Raw genomic sequence first — 13,308 nt, 5'->3', positions numbered from 1 at the left:
GTTGTAAGCATTCAGACTGCGATGCGTTTACCTTAATCACCACTGTACATGGCTACTGTAACGACATTGCATGTTTCCAATAGCGACCAAGAGCTGCCAAGTGGAATAACACCGTCGGACAGTAGTACCATAGCGGCGTGAAACAGTTTTGCTTTGCGTCACGGGCGGCGCTCAGGCTGGTCTCTCCCCTCTGCTGTTTGCCTGCCAGCACGGCCACACGAGTAGCACAGTGGTTGCTGTCACTTTCCTATGTAAGTGTTTTACACATGTTGTGCGTTCCGTTACCTCTTTTTAAGATTTCTTAGGTGTTTGATGTTTCTGTTGACAGTAGTTATCTAACGGATAATTCGTTTGGTAACTTTTTGCGTTCCATATTTTATAACGTGGGTCACGAATTTGTTGTCCCACACATGCTTCCTGTGAGTAGCGTCCGATCATCAGTTCCCTGCAATAATTGCATTTCTAAATTATGCCCTCTAACAACACATTGTTTCCATCCTTACAAAACGTACCAGAAAATGGAATTTTATTTTGCCCTAAAACGGTTGTAAACACTAAAATATTATTGATTCGACAATTGTTGTGATTTCTACATTTCGTGAAAATAAAATACTTTATTTCTGCTCATTTGAAAACGAAACAAACGAATAAGATGTCTAACATGTTTATTTAGCTCTCATTACGTTGAAAAAAGCTGGTATTGGTTTCATGATACAGGGTACTTATGCCATATTGGTAATTTTTTATTGTTACAAATAAAGGATATTACACTATTTCATATATTATTGCTAGAGAAGACACTGTGTTTCCATAAATGTCCTTTGCTGTACTCAGAGAACTTATCTGTTCCTCTTTCTCAATAATGGTCTGTATTTGAAGAAAGATTTTGAGTGTTAAATAATAAATCAAGCGCCAATCTTTACTTATCTTCATGGGTGCAAAAGACATATTCATAATCTTAATATTCGCTAGCACATTTATTTTATTTACATTACAGATTAATTCCATTTTTAGATGCCACATCAGTGTGTTAAGAGGATGAATCACTTTTGCTATGTGTGCGATAAAATGACTTTTGCTTCTCAGCGTATTACCACTGGATCTACTGTAAAATAAATTAGGATACAGCCTGGGCACCGAATACTTGTAATTCACGTTCAGTAATTCTCCGTTGTTTGTTAAACATAACAGTAAGGTCAGTGTCCCTTCCAGTTCCCATGACATGACGAGAACTTCCATTTGAATGTCAGTGATAGTTATATTTGTATGGTGACTCCTATTAAACATGAAATGCCAAGAAAGAAAAAGCGAAACATTACACGCCCAGTTTTAACATTAGCTGCACGGCTAGTACCATGGAGAAGGTCTGCTTGTACCTATCCCTCCGGCACATTATGTCCTACATTCTGATGACGATATGGAGGGTGAATGCAAACAATGGCCTGAGTCCTCATAGCAAGATCCAGATCATACACCAGCACAGAACTCTCTCAGTATAGGCCACATGAAATTTAATTTGTGATCTGGGGTTAACAAAAAGGAAGACCAACTTTTTGGCTCCAGTGTTGAAGAGTGGAATCTCCCAGAAAAAAAGGTTAAAGTGTCTGTATACAGGGTGTCTCAATCCTTTTGGGTTAAACTGAAACAGGTGCTAATGGGCCCACAACCGATTATATTGAGATAGGGATCCAACGGTACGAAATGCATATTTATTATGTTATGGACATATACAGCACACAACAGCGATGTTGTGTGCTGTATATGGCCAGTTTTTTATGTTTTTCATTGCAATCGCTCATGCTGTCCTGCTACACTCTCGCAAAGATCCCAGGTTTCTGTTGTACACTGGAACAGATAGCAGGTGATAAACGGCGTACACCACTGACCACCAGAAAGATTTACTGTACACAGCATAGGTCATATGTGTGTCCTGCAACAGCAGCATGCATCGAAGCGGCGCATTAACCTGTGTCACACGCACATCACTATCCCTGGTATCAGTCTTACATTGCATCAAACAGCTTGTGATGTGTCCATGATAAGGTGTGCTACTGTGCACAGTGCATGATGCGTAGTTAATGACAGAATGCACTTGTCACGTGAATTGGCAGACATGCATGCTGATCATGCGTCCGACCACCAAGCAATAACCACCCATCAATATGCTCATGAAACTCATTCCTATCATAAATAACTTGTGGAAGCATTGAGATCAACGGATTTTGAGCCATGCGTTCACGTCAATCAATGGACTATCCACCGCAGTGCTACAGTGCTGAACTTTACACAGCTTGTAATGTTCATGGATGAGGTCTCATTCAGCCAGGATGGTGATTATGGCAGCCGCAACAGCCATGTCTAGAGTTCGGACATTCCCCACACCATATACATCAGTGGCCACTCGCTACGATTCTCTGTCAACGTATGGGTGGGAATTGTCCGAGGTCACTAATAGGAAATTACCTGCTGCCTTCCCGTTTGACTGGTCCACGTTACCTGATGTTCCTGCTGCCACAGTTCTTGGAGAATGTACATGTGGTTGTCCGCAAAAGGATTATGGTTTCAACACGATGGTGCCCACTTTGATGTTAATGTTCGTGAGCACCTGAAAAGCACGAACTCTGATCGTTGCATTGGAAGGGGAGGTCCTGTCCTATGACCAGAAGGATCGCCGTGTGTCATACCTCTATAATTTTTACGTTTGGGTTTACATGAAGACGTTAGTTTGTGAAACCCCCATCAGATGAATAACTGGTCGCTAGAGTCAAAGCTGCCTGTCACCTGGTGCAATAGACACCACGAATCTTTGAAAGGGTGGAGCAGAACCTCATGCGACGTTTCCGTGCATTCATTGAGACTGGTGGTCGTCGTTTTGGACAATTACTATAAGCTACGTTGTTGTTATGCAGCGTACACCGTGTGTGTCCATAACACAATAAATATGCTCCTACAACCATTAGTTCCCTATTCATATAATCGGTTGTGGACACTCTCTGTAAACATCGAAACAGAGACGTAATCTTTTTTTTGAAAGACTTCATCTTTACGCCACTGACTGTTAAACTTTTTATTTCCATTATTCCAGTTTCGGCCTTAGGTCATTATCAACTGCTGATGTTTCGGTTTTAAGCCATTGAGCCGTGTTGCGGCTCGCGTTGGTGCTGTTTGTATGTTTCCGCCCTCTGTTGGAGGCGAGACGGTATTGTTTAGTTGGCATGGTTGCGGGTTGTTTGTCTTCTTCTCATGTCGATTGGCGCCACTCGATTTCGCAAGCGTTGCCTGTCCGCTAGTGCCAGCAGCGGTGGTTATCGATATGTAGTAACTGTTGCCCTATCTTTTGGGTGACGTTGTTGTTTTTCCGGGTCGTGTAAGTGGGCCATTTCCGTAGGAGACTCAGAAGGAGTCAGGTCCGCGCAGTGCCAGAACGCGCCAGGACCGCTGGCCGCACGCATGCACTGCCGGATGGAAGGGCTGTGGTCACGAGGGCGCACGACCTCGTCGTAAACCCGATCCAGCAAACTTAAAGATGAGAGCATTTCAATTCAAGTAGAGAAACCTCCACCACTGTGGTATCTCGCGATTCTCCAGTGACTTGGGTTCGTGTTGCTGCTCGTAGTGTCGCCGAGACGAAGAGCAGAGGGTGGGGTGCTTGCGGAAGGCGGATGTGAATACCTTTCCTCGACTATTTGCTACGTTCAACTTGTTACAATTTGTTAAGTTCAACCAGCGGTAATTTTTCTTGCCTGGTGGCCGCTATCGCCCTAGTTACCTGCCCTGGGTAATGGTAGTGTACGTTTCCTCGTCTTGCTGCTGCCGTCCGGTAAGGGTGTAGTTTTGACAGCATTGTAGGCCGGCTGGTGATTCTTCTACTCTGGTGGTAGCGATTCCTTTCTCGTTCCGAGCGCTCTAAACACAGTATTCTGGGGACGTAGTGCAGACCGATAGTTCCGGTTGAAAAAATGGCTCTAAGCACTATGAGACAACATCTGAGGTCATCTGTCTCCTAGACTTAGAACTACTTAAACCTAACTATCCTAAGGACATCACACACATCCATCCCCGAGGCAGCAATCGGACCTGCGACCGTAGCAGCAGTTCGTTTCTGGACTGAAGTGCCTAGAACCCCTCCGCCACAGTGGTTGGCTGGTTCCGGCTTTGGCGTATTGTTCCATCGTTGAATTTGGTTCATCGGACGTCAGGTAGCTTCACCAACATTATCATCAGTCATTCGTTAGACTGCCACTAGTCTGAGTTACCATCTTGTGAAGCGAATGCAACTCTTGGCTACCTATCTCATCGCTCGCGAAAGTGTTTGTTGCCAGACCTTCTCAGAGGTCGATTGTTGGTGCACCGTCTGTGGCCCTTGCTTCTTGTAAGACGTGTGTGTTCTAAGAGGACGTCTGATGGCCGGTAGTTCAGTGTAACGCTCCTTCAGCCCGCGCCTTCTGCGGGTATAATCTTCCTCAGTACCCTTTAAGGAACCTACGTACTGTTTCTTGAGTTTTATTGTTGTATTATTTATTACAATACCTTTTTATGCCTACATTAAAGGTTATATACGTCTAGTTAACAGTTCTGGTCACCTTCTGCAATATATCTAGGAGCGTAGTGTTCAGTAGATGTTAAGGGTTGTGTTACAAAGTTTACTATCATCTTATTTCACCCGTTTGGTGATCAGTTGCTTGTTTTTTTTTTTAATTAACCTTCGCTATTGTATTTGCTGTTTTACAACAGGTTCCTAAACTTTTTGTATTACTGCCGTTCCTGGCGTGTAAGGCACTCAGCAGTGATTGTCGTCATTTACCTTATAATTCTAATTTGGTATTTTTATTTTAGCAGTAAGCCTCAAAACCTTACTTACTGCCACTCCTGGCGTCTGATGCCTTCTGCTGTGTTTATGGCGACTTGCCTTTAATATTTCAATACCTAATTTGCAAGTTGTAGCGAGTTTTAAACAATTCTTAATTTATTGCCACTCCTGGTGTGTAAGGCCTACTGCCGAGATCGCAGTGTCTTGAATTTAAAACATTATCTGCTGCATCTGTATTTAATGGTAACTTGCTAAACTGTAACTTCACTGAAAACACTATTATTTACACAGTTGCCTATTCCTTCATTAATAACGTGTTGTACTTTTATTTATTGTTGGTTCTGGAATTACTGGTTTAAAATTAATTGAGTGTAGCTGATTATGGCCCCGTCCACAATCTTAACCGAATCCTGCCTTTGCTTGACTACCAGGTTTCAGCCATGGCAACTTTATACACGGTGACACATTTATATGTCGTTGTCATTGCTGTTATATACATTTGTAACGCTCCTAAGTAGTGCTTAAAGCCAAGACATCTGCACTTGATATTGGCCTAAGGCCGAAATCGCAATAGTGGAAATAAAAAGTTTAACAGTCAGCGGCGTAAACATGATGTATTTCAAAACATTTTACATGACTCTGAATTCCAGTTATGAAAAGTTAATTTAGAGACGTAATCATCCATTTGAAAGGAAAACAACCTTCTTACATGCAATGGTATAAACGGTCTGCGTCATTGAGAATGGAACATAATCCCAAAGCCTGGAGGCTTTTCATTGACTACTCTATGTTAAGATTGAAAGCTGTTATCCTTCACAGCGGACACTCATTACCTCCTCTTCCTGTACGTATGAAGGAGAGCTATATAAGCCCAAGACTGCTTCTTGGAATATTAAAGTCAGTCACTGGCAGCTATTTGACAATCTGGAGGTAAATGCTACCATCTTCGGAATGTAGTTAGGACACATAAAGTACTGAGGTTTCCTTTGAGAGTGGGACAATCGCAGCAGGAAATCGCACTAAATGCAAAAAATATGACCTGAAAGGAAAATGATGGAGCCTGTGCAATAGAATGTACAGTTCACTCTATTAGTTTTCGATGATAAAATCGAATTGTCACCTATATATATAAAATAAGGACTTATGTAGAAGTTAGAGGAACCTGTGGAACAAGAAGGAGAAGCTTTCAAATATTTAATGACAAAATTCCCACCTCTCAGTGACGCTAAATCCAAAGACGGACTACAAACTCGAGAACTGCTTAATTATGAAACATTTTATAGCGTAAGTGAAGGGGGAGAGAAAGCATATTGGAAAGCTTCAAAAAATGTTCACAATTTCTTCGGAAATCTAAGAGCTGAAAATTACAGTCTAGTTGTTAATGAATTTCTGAGGACATACCAAGAGCTAGGTTGTAATGTCACACAAGATCCACTTGCTAGATTCACACCTCGGCTTTTTTTTTTTTCAAACAGTTTTGGCGCAATGAGTGACAAGCATGGAGAGTGCTTCCATAAAAACATTTCAGGCCTGGAAAGAAGGTATCAGGTCAGTTGGATCTCATGTTTGCTTGCTGACTATTGTTAAGTTCATGATAGAGTTCCCAACAAATGGTTCAAATGGCTCTGAGCACTATGGGACTTAACATCTGTGGTCATCAGTCCCCTAGAACTTAGAACTACTTAAACCTAAGTAACATAAGGACATCACACACATCCATGCCCGAGGCAGGATTCGAACCTGCGACCGTAGCAGTCGCACGGTTCCGGACTGAGCGCCTAGAACCGCGAGACCACCGCGGCCGGCAGTTCCCAACAGTAGATTACATGTATGTATGTATATTTCAAGAAATCTGAAGGAAAACTGGCACTCACTAACCAGTAAAACTGTAAAGAACTGGCACATTATCTTTCAACACTCCTTAGAGTCCGGAACCACCTTCGAGATACCCTAAAGAAAGACCTATTAACACGCACCCTTAATCATCCCCACCAACACAAGAAGAAATTCACAAACACGTTATTAAATTAAAAATCAATAGAACTTCTGGTGAAGATGGAATTATTCCTGAGCTACTGAAAATTGTAGGACCAAATTCTCTCAGAGAGTTAACCCAAATCATTGTACATATTTGGGAGACAGAAAAATTACCCTAGGAATGGAAATGTGCGCCTATTCATCAATTACACAAGAAAGGAGACACGCCTGACGCAAATAATTATCGTAGTATATTGAACTTCTTCTTCAAAGAGCACAAGAGCAAGTGGAAAACAAAATTGGTGAATACCAAGGTGGCTTTCGCCCCTAGTAGATCCACCGCAGAAAGTGCTAGACAAAGCAGTCAGAAACAGCCGAATAATTTGCGCGTTTCTTGACATTAAAAAGGTGTAGACTCAGTTGACCCACAAGCACGTTTTTTATAACCTCATCAAAGAAACATTGACCGATACTACCTTCGAGGTGAAATTCATGGCTGACATATCCGAACCCTTCCTGATCGAAACTGGCGTCCGACAAGGTGATTGTCTGTCTCTTCTCCAATTCAGTCTCGTGCTGTACAATGTCACCCGCGAATGGGTAAACGAACTAAAGAATAAAAACTGCAGGAAACCTATACAGATGAGGCGAGTCAAGGATGACATAAGAATTTAATGTTAAGCTTTTACTGACGACTTAGTCTTACTAGCGGATGGTGACATAACAGCAAACTCTTAAAGAATTTGCAGAGAAAGTTGGTCTGCAAATATCTTTCCTAAAGTCTGAGTTCGTCGCCACAAAAACTGATATTCAAAACCTGACTACAAAATACGATCATATCAGTAATGTAATCGGTTTAAATACTTAGGTGAAGTCCTTGAACCTAGGGGGCGAGGGAAAGTAGCACAAGACATTCGCCTCGAAAAACTAACGGCAGCCTATGGAAGAGCCTACAAGGGGTACAATAAAAAGTGCTTGTCGAAAAACACTAGAATCAGGCACTACAATACAAATGGTTCAAATGGCTCTAAGCACTATGGGACTTAACATCTGAGGTCATCAGTCCCCTAGACTTAGAACTATTTCAACCTAACTAACCTAAGGACATCATACACACACATGCCCGAGGCAGGATTCGAACCTGCGACCGTAGCATCAGTGCGGTTCCGGACTGAAGTGCCTAGAACCGCTCGATCACTATAACACAGTATGCCAGTGAAACCCTGACAGTTCACGTAAAAGGAGACCTAGATAACTTATTAAAGGAATAACGTAAAATCATCAGAAAGTACCCCCCGACTCAGCAGCATTAGTGGCAGAACAACTGAGAGAAAACTTGGAATACATTTCACATAAATTTTCTCAGCATGTTATAGTCTTAGGTGGAGATTTCAATTTACCAGATATAGACTGGGACACTCAGATGTTTAGGACGGGTGGTAGGGACAGAGCATCGAGTGACATTATACTGAGTGCACTATCCGAAAATTACCTCGAGCAATTAAACAGAGAACCGACTCGTGGAGATAACATCTTGGACCTACTGGTAACAAACAGACCCGAACTTTTCGACTCTGTAAGTGCAGAACAGGGAATCAGTGATCATAAAGCCGTTGCAGCATCCCTGAATATGGAAGTTAATAGGAATATAAAAAAAGGGAGGAAGGTTTATCTGTTTAGCAAGAGTAATAGAAGGCAGATTTCAGACTACCTAACAGATCAAAACGAAAATTTCTGTTCCCACACTGACAATGTTGAGTGTTTATGGAAAAAGTTCAAGGCAATCGTAAAATGCGTTTTAGACAGGTACGTGCCGAGTAAAACTGTGAGGGACGGGAAAAACCCACCGTGGTACAACAACAAAGTTAGGAAACTACTGCGAAAGCAAAGAGAGCTCCACTCCAAGTTTAAACGCAGCCAAAACCTCTCAGACAAACAGAAGCTAAACGATGTCAAAGTTAGCGTAAGGAGGGCTATGCGTGAAGCGTTCAGTGAATTCGAAAGTAAAATACTAGGTACCGACTTGACAGAAAATCCTAGGAAGTTCTGGTCTTACGTTAAATCAGTAAGTGGCTCGAAACATCATGTCCAGACACTCCGGGATGATGATGGCATTGAAACAGAGGATGACAAGCGTAAAGCTGAAATATTAAACACCTTTTTCCTAAGCTGTTTCACAAAGGAAGACCGCACTGCAGTTCCTTCTCTAAATCCTCGCACCAACGAAAAAATGGCTGACATCGAAATAAGTGTCCAAGGAATAGAAAAGCAACTGGAATCACTCAACAGAGGAAAGTCCACTGGACCTGACGGGATACCAATTCGATTCTACACAGAGTACGCGAAAGAACTTGCCCCCCTTCTAACAGCCGTGTACAGCAAGTCTCTAGAGGAACGGAAGGTTCCAAATGATTGGAAAAGAGCACAGGTAGTCCCAGTCTTCAAGAAGGGTCGTCGAGCAGATGCAAAAAACTATAGACCTATATCTCTGACGTCGATCTGTTGTAGAATTTTAGAACATGTTTTTTGCTCGAGTATCATGTCGTTTTTGCAAACTCAGATTCTACTATGTAGGAATCAACATGGATTCCGGAAACAGCGATCGTGTGAGACCCAACTCGCTTTATTTGTTCATGAGACCCAGAAAATATTAGATTCAGGCTCCCAGGTAGATGCTATTTTTCTTGACTTTCGATACAGTTCCGCACTGTCGCCTGATAAACAAAGTAAGAGCCTACGGAATATCAGACCAGCTGTGTGGCTGGATTGCAGAGTTTTTAGCAAACAGAACACAGCATGTTGTTATCAACGGAGAGACGTCTACAGACGTTAAAGTAACCTCTGGTGTGCCACAGGGGAGTGTTATGGGACCATTGCTTTTCACAATATATATAAATGACCTAGTAGATAGTGTCGGAAGTTCCATGCGGCTTTTCGCGGATGATGCTGTAGTATACAGAGAAGTTGCAGCATTAGAAAATTGTAGCGAAATGCAGGAAGATCTGCAGCGGATAGGCACTTGGTGCAGGGAGTGGCAACTGACCCTTAACATAGACAAATGTAATGTATTGCGAATACATAGAAAGAAGGATCCTTTATTGTATGATTATATGATAGCGGAACAAACACTGGTAGCAGTTACTTCTGTAAAATATCTGGGAGTATGCGTGCGGAACGATTTGAAGTGGAATGATCATATAAAATTAATTGTTGGTAAGGCGGGTACCAGGTTGAGATTCATTGGGAGAGTCCTTAGAAAATGTAGTCCATCAACAAAGGAGGTGGCTTACAAAACACTCGTTCGACCTATACTTGAGTATTGCTCATCAGTGTGGGATCCGTACCAGATCGGGTTGACGGAGGAGATAGAGAAGATTCAAAGAAGAGCGGCGCGTTTCGTCACAGGGTTATTTGGTAACCGTGATAGCGTTACGGAGATGTTTAACAAACTCAAGTGGCGGATACTGCAAGACAGGCGCTCTGCATCGCGGTGTAGCTTGCTCGCCAGGTTCCGAGAGGGTGCGTTTCTGGATGAGGTATCGAATATATTGCTTCCCCCTACTTATACCTCCCGAGGAGATCACGAATGTAAAATTAGAGAGATTAGAGCGCGCACAGAGGCTTTCAGACAGGCGTTCTTCCCGCGAACCATACGCGACTGGAACAGGAAAGGGAGGTAATGACAGTGGCACGTAAAGTGCCCTCCGCCACACACCGTTGGGTGGCTTGCGGAGTATAAATGTAGATGTAGATGTAGATGTACTAGGGCCAAAGAAACCAGAAGAGAGCTATAGACTACAATCTCGTCAAACAACTGAGAAATTGTCCAACCTCGCAGCAGACATTAGAAAAAGGCGATTAAAATTTTATGGGCACATTTCTACGCTTCCCAAAACAAGACTTACGCACAAAATTCTTAAATTCATAGAAGGACTTAAAACTGCAACATGGGTACAAGAGGTCAGAAAGGACCTACAAAAAGCTCATGTAAATTATTCAGATATTGTGGACAGGAAGGTATTTAAGCAGAAAGTTGACAGATGGGAAGTTAAGTCAGAGAATGAAGCTCCGAAGAAAGCAAGAACAAAATGGACAGAGGAAATGAAGACAGTCCATGCAGAAAAAATGAGAGCAGTGTGGGAAGAAACACATACGCATGGAACTCCTCCCTTTAGTCTCTTTAACTATTTAGTTATTCACTTCAGAATTTCTTTTCTTTGCATATATATATATATATATATATATATATATATGTGTGTGTGTGTGTGTGTGTGTGTGTGTGTGTGTGTGTGTGTGTTTTGCCGGGTCTCTCTTGAACAGCAATTGATTTTAATTAATGAAAACTAGATGTGGAAATCACGGAGCTCTGCCGTCATGTACTGACGTCCACGTATTTTTTGCTCAACGATAAATATTTGGAACAGCGTAATGGTATGGCTATGGGGAGCCTTTATCCCACATAGTCACAAAACGTTTCATGGAGGACTTTGAGGATATCACACTGAAAACATTTCTTTTCAAGCCTACTTCTTTTTTGAAGTACTATAATATTTACTTATACTGGCCACACAAACAGTAGCCGATCGTTGGCCTCACTCAGTCCAGCCTTCCAGACTTTCGTGTCATCAGCATCTTCATTTCCCAGACTCAGTATCTCATGCTCCCCATGGTATTATCCTTCCTTCTCATTCTCAGCTGTCCCAGTAGTTCAAAATGGCTCTGAGCATTATGGGACTCAACATCTGAGGTCATCAGTCCCCTACAACTTAGAACTACTTAAGCCTAACTAACCTAAAGACATCACACACATCCATGCCCGAGGCAGGATTCGAACCTGCGACAGTAGCAGTCGCGCGGTTCCGGACTGAATTGCCTAGAACCGCGTCCCAGTAGCCTCTTTCCTTCAGCTTCCCCATCCCCTACACCCTCTATTACCGTGTTCTCCCCTCTCCTCATCACAGGTCCGTACCATCTTAGTCTCGTAATTTTCTCACTCGCTACGATGTCAGGCCGTGTGTATAATTATCTGTTTTTCATTATTCACTGTCCATTTTCTTTCAGTCGTCGATATATTTTCCTCAGTACTTTATTTTCAAAAGTGATGAGTTTTCTCTCTGTTTTCTTTGTCAGGGTCCATGTATCTCTTGCATAGCACACTACTGGCTTTATGATGATCTGATATATTCTTATTTTTGCCTGTACATATAGTAACTTCGATATTATGATGTTGTGTATAGCTCCTAGACCCCTTCCCCCAGCTTGAATTCTTGTTAGGATCTCTTGTTCTATAAGGTTTTGTCGGTTGATGTTGACGCCGAGGTACGTAAATGTGTTGTCTTCTGTATTGTTATGGTTCTGATTTTTAGATGGTTTGGTCCTAAATGAGCTCTTCCTCCTACTAACGTGAACTTTCTTTTACTTTCATTTATATTTATACCTACTTTCTTAGCTTCTTCCATTAGCACTGTCCCCCTTTTCTCCAGGTCTTCCATTTTCTTTCCTATCAGCACAATACAATCCGCAAAAGCCTGGACATGTATCTTTTTTCCTATGGTGTCTCCTACACTTTCACTTTCACATGTTACTCTCCTGAGGGTGTTGATGAGGGCCAGATTGAACAGGGTTGGTGATATATCTCCCTGTCTCACTCCTGCCGGCCGGCATGGCCGAGAGGTTCTAGGCGCTACAGTCTGGAACCGCGCGACCGCTACGGTCTGATGACCTCAGAAGTTAAGTCCCATTGTGCTCAGAGCCATTTGAACCATTTCTTGTCTCACTCCTGACTTTACTTCAAATGCTTCTGAGAACTCCCCCAATACTTTCACTCTATACTTTGATTCCATCACACACACTTAGTTTAATCAGCTTTTCAGATATGACATACTCTGCCATTATCCTCCACATTTCCTCTCTTACTATGCTGTCATATGCTTTGTTGAACTCTATAAACAGGCAAAAGGTATTATGATTGTGCTCCCAGTTCTTATCCAGTGTGATTTACCTTTTCTGAACTCTGTTTGTGCTGTGTCTAATATTTCCTCTGTGTATGGGTTGAGCCGTTCAGCATAATTTTTGATATTACTTTACAGCATGTGCATAGGAGAGATATCCCTCTGTAGTTCTGTGTCAGGATTTTGTCTCCTTTTTTGTATATGGGACATACAGCAGCAGTTTTCCATTCCTCCAGCATTAGTTCTTTTCTCGATACCTCTTTTATCACTTCGGCTAACCATTCGTGTATCTTCTCTCCCCTTTCTTTGATCAGCTCTGCTGATATCATGCGTATTGCAGGGCCTTCCTACTTTTTAGACGTTTTATTGCCTCCTTCAGACCCATCAGAGTTGTGAAATTACAATGAAATCCAAACCTTTAGATGCTTTCAGTCATTGATAAATATCAACGGAGATAGTTAGAAATATGTGCCCCGACCAGGACTCGAACCTGGCATCTCCTGCTTACATGGAAGATGCTCTTTCCGACTGAGCCATCGAGGACACAGAGGGTAGTGCGACGGCAGGGAC

Source organism: Schistocerca cancellata, chromosome 6, assembly GCF_023864275.1.
Source record: "Schistocerca cancellata isolate TAMUIC-IGC-003103 chromosome 6, iqSchCanc2.1, whole genome shotgun sequence".
NCBI lineage: Eukaryota > Metazoa > Arthropoda > Insecta > Orthoptera > Acrididae > Schistocerca > Schistocerca cancellata.
Note: the sequence above shows the minus strand (reverse complement) of the source record.